Source organism: Phyllostomus hastatus, unplaced genomic scaffold, assembly GCF_019186645.2.
Source record: "Phyllostomus hastatus isolate PE091 unplaced genomic scaffold, TTU_PhHast_1.1 phas_contig_38, whole genome shotgun sequence".
Lineage (NCBI taxonomy): Eukaryota > Metazoa > Chordata > Mammalia > Chiroptera > Phyllostomidae > Phyllostomus > Phyllostomus hastatus.
Window position 1 is genome coordinate 12,718,510 of NW_025333869.1, and position 4,722 is coordinate 12,723,231.

Consider the following 4,722-nt stretch of genomic DNA (forward strand, 5'->3'; position numbering starts at 1 on the left):
GCTATTGTAAATTGTGCTGTTATGAACATTGGGATGCATAGGTTCTTTTGAATTGGTGTTTTAGTATTCATAGGATAGAGTCCCAGCAGTGGAATTGCAGGGTCAAAAGGCAGATCCATTTTTAGTTTTCTGAGGAAGTTCCATATTGCTTTCCATAGTGGTTGCACCAGTCTGCAGTCCCACCAACAGTGCACTAGGGTCCCCTTTTCTCCACAACCTCTCCAACACTTGTTGTTTGTTGCTTTGTTTATGATGGCCATTCTGTCTGGTGTGAAGAGGTATCTCATTGTGGTTTTAATTTGCATCTCTCTGATAGCTAGCGATATTGAACATCGTTTCATGTGTCTTTGGATTTTCTGTATGCCCTCCTTGGAGAAGTGTCTGTTCAAGTCCTTTGCCCACTTTTTAATTGGATTCCTTGTCTTCTTAGAGTGCAGTTGTGTAAGTTCTCTATATATTTTGGAGATTAAACCCTTGTCTGAGGTGTCATTGGCAAATATGTTTTCCCATACAGTTGGTTCTCTTTTAATTTTGATACTGTTTTCTTTAGCTGTGCAGAAGCTTTTAATTTTGATGAGGTCCCATTTGTTTATTCTTTCCTTTATGTCCCTTGCTCTAGGGGGCACGTCAGTAAAAAAGTCTCTTCGTGAAACATCTGAGATTTTCCTACCTACATTCTCCTCTAGGACTTTAATGGTGTCATGTTTTATATTTAAGTCTTTTATCCACCTTGAATTTATTTTTGTATATGGTGTAAGTTGGTGCTCAAGTTTCATTTTTTGCACGTGGCTGTCCAGTTCTCCCAACACCATTTGTTGAAGAGACTATTTTTATTCCATTTTGATGTTGCTGCCTCCTTTGTCAAATATTAATTGACCATAGAGACTTGGGCTTATTTCTGGGCTCTCTGTTCTGTTCCATTGGTCTATGTGCCTGTTTTTATGCCAGTACCAGGTTGTTTTGATTACAGTAGCCTTGTAATATAGTTTAGTGTCAGGTATTGTGATCCCTCCTACTTTACTCTTCTTTCTCAAAATTGCAGCAGCTATTCGGGGTCATTTATAATTCCATATAAATTTTTGAAGTGTTTGTTCTATGTCTGTGAAATATGCCACTGGTACTTTATTAGGAATTGCATTGAATGTGTAAATTGCTTTGGGTAGTATGGCATTTTGATGATATTAATTCTTCCAATCCATGAACACGGTATATGTTTCCATTTGTTTGTGTCTTCCTTGATTTCTTTCTTCAGTGTTGTGTAATTTTCTGAATACAGGTCTTTTACCTCTTTGGTTATGTTTATTCCTAGATATTTTATTTTTCTTTTTGCTATTTCAAATGGGATTTTTTTTCCTTGATCTCTGCTTCTGCTGTTTCATTGTTGGTGTACAGAAATGCCTTTGATTTCTGGATATTGACTTTGTATCCCGCTGTTTTGCCAAATTCATTTATTAGGTCAAGCAGTTTTTTTGGTAGAGTCAATAGGATTTTCTATGTATACTATCATGTCATCTGCAAACAGTGACAGTTTTGTTTCCTCCTTTCCGATTTGGATGCCTTTTATTTCTTTTTCTTTTCTGATTGCTGTGGCTAAAACTTCCAGTACTATATTGAATAGAAGTGGTGAAAGTGGACAGCCTTGTCTTGTTCCTGATCTTAATGGAAAAGGTTTTAATTTTTGCCCATTGAGAATGATGTTGGCTGAAGGTCTCTCATATATGGCCTTTATTATGTTGAGGAATGCTCCCTCTATTCCCACGTTGCCGAGTGTTTTTTATCATGAATGGGTGCTGTACCTTATCAAATGCTTTTTTCTGCATCAATTGATATGATCATGTGGTTTTTGTCTTTGCTTTTGTTTATGTGATGTATTACATTTACTGACTTGCGAATATTGTACCATCCTTGCATCCCTGGAATTAATCCCACTTGGTCATGGTGTATAATCTTTTTAATGTATTGTTGGATGCGGTTTGCCAGTATTTTGTTGAGGATTTTAGCGTCAATGTTCATCAGTGATATTGGCCTGAAGTTTTCTTTCTTTGTTGTGTCTTTATTTGGTTTTGGAATTAGGATGATGTTGGCCTCGTAAAAAGAGTTTGGGAGATTCCCATCTTTTTGGATTTTTTGGAATAGTCTGTGAAGGATAGTGGTTAGCTCCTCCTTAAATGCTTTGTAGAATTCTCCAGTGAAACCATCTGGTCCCGGGCTTTTGTGTGTTGGGAGTTTTTTGATTACTGCTTCAATTTCTTTTGTTGTTATTGGTCTGTTCAGACTTTCTGCTTCTTTTTCATTGAGTTTTGGAAGATTATATTTTTCTAGAAAGTTGTCCATTTCATCTAGGTTTTCAAATTTTTTGGCATACAGCTCTTCATAGTAATTTTTTACAATCCTTTGTATTTCTGTGGTATCTGTTGTAATCTCTCCTCTTTCATTTCTGATTGTGTTTATTTGGGCCTTCTCTCTTTTTTTCTTGATGAGTCTGCTTAAAGGCTTGTCGATTTTGTTTATCTTTTCAAAGAACCATCTCTTGGATTCATTGATCCTTAGAATTGTGCTTTTAGTCTCTATGTCATTTAATTGTGCTCTGATCTTGGTTATTTCCTTCCTTCTGCTTGCTCTGGGCTGCTTTTGTTGTTGTTCCTCGAGTTCTTGTAGATGTAGGGTTAGGTTGTTTGTTTGGAATGTTTCCAACCTTTTTAGGTGGGCCTGTCTCGCTATGAACTTCCCTCTCAGGACTGCCTTGGCTGTGGCCCATAAGTTTTGGGTTGTTGTGAGTTCATTTTCATTTGTTTCCAGAAATCTTTTGATTTCTTCCCTAATATCATTCTTGACCCATTCATTGTTTAATAGCATGCTATTTAATCTCCATGATTTTGAGTGTTTTGGGTTTTTTTCCTTCGAGTTGGTTTCTAGCTTCAGTCCCTTGTGGTCTGAGAAAATGCTTGGTATTTTTTCAATTTTCTTGAAATTCTTGAGGCTTGTTTTGTGTCCTGTCATGTGGTCTATCTTTGAGAATGTTCCATGTACATTTGAAAAGAATGTATATTTAGCTTCTTTTGGATGGAGGGCTCGGTATATATCAGTAAAGTCCATTTCATCAAGGGTATTGTTCAATGCCCCAATATCTTTGTTGATATTTTGTTTAGAAGATCTGTCCATTTTTGATAGTGGGGTGTTAAAATCTCCCACTATAATTGTATTGCTGTCCATATCTTTCTTGAAGTCCTCTAAGATTTTCTTTATGTATTTGGGTGCTCCTATGTTGGGTGCATATATATTTACAATATTTATGTCTTCTTGATGGATTCTTCCCTTGAGTATTATGAAGTGACCTTCTGAGTCTCTCTTTATGGACCTTTTTTGGAAGGTATTTTGTCTGATATGAGTATTGCTACCCCAGCTTTTTTTTCCTGTCCATTTGCTTGGAAGATTTGTTTCCAGCCCTTCACTTTCAGCCTGTGTAGGTCTTTTATCCTGAGGTGGGTCTCTTGTAGACAGCAGATATGTGGGTCATTTTTTCTTATCCAATCAGCTATTCTATGTCTTTTGATTGGAGCATTTAATCCATTTATGTTTAAGGTTATTATTGATAGGTACTTATTCATTATCTTTTATGTACGTGTGTTCCTCTCTCTCTCTCTCTCTCTCTCTCTCTCTCTCTCTCTCTCTTTCTTCTCTCCTCCTTAAAGCAGTGCTTTTAGAATCTCTTGCAGAGCTGGTTTGGTTGAGGTGTATTCTTTTAGACTTCTTTTGTCTGGGAAGCTTCTTATTTGGCCTTCTATCTTGATCGAGAGCCTTGCTGGATATAGTAGCCTTGGTTGCAGACCTCTGGTTCTCATTACCTGGAGTATTTCTTGCCATTCTCTTCTGGCTTGAAGTGTTTCCATTGAGAAGTCAGCTGTTAGCCTTATTGGGGCTCCCTTGTATGTTACTTCCTTCTTCTCCCTTGCTGCCTTTAAGATTCTCTCTTTGTCTTGAAATTTTGTCATTTTAATTATGATGTGCCTTGGGGTGGGTCTCTTTGGGTTCCTCTTGATTGGGACTCTCTGTGTTTCCTGGATTTGTGTGACTTTTTCTCTCATCAAATTAGGGAAGTTCTCCTTCATTACTTGTTCAACTAGGTTTTTGATCCCTTGCTCTTCTTCTTCTCCTTCTGGTATCCCTATTATACGGATATTATTACGTTTCATATTGTTTTGAATTTCTCTTAATCCCTCTTCATTCTTTCTGAGCCTCTTTTCCTTTTCTTGCTCTTTCTGGATGCTGTTTTCTATTTTGTCCTGCAGCTTGCTAATCCGATCTTCTGCTTCATCAATCCTGCTTTTCATTCCTTCTACTGTGTTCTTCAGTTCAGAAATTGTATTCTTCATTTCCTCTTGACCTTTGTTGAGAGTTTCTATTTCCTTTTTCATGTTTATATAGTTTGCAGTGAGATTGATGTACTTTCCCTCTAATTTCTGAAAGCTCATTGTGAGTTCATTGAACTTCCTGGTAATCATTGTTTTGAACTCACTATCTGATAGTTGAGTTGCCTCTATTTCATTTAGCATTTTTCCTGAGGCTTCCTCGTTTTCCTTCAGTTGGGGGTTGTTTCTTTGTTTTCTCATTGTTCGTGGGTTTCTTCTTTTTTCTTCTTGTTTGTTAATTTGTACTGTTCTGATTCCCTGTAATTATGGTGTGAACTTCTGTGGTAGAATTTTTGTGTGTTTCAGTGGTGCA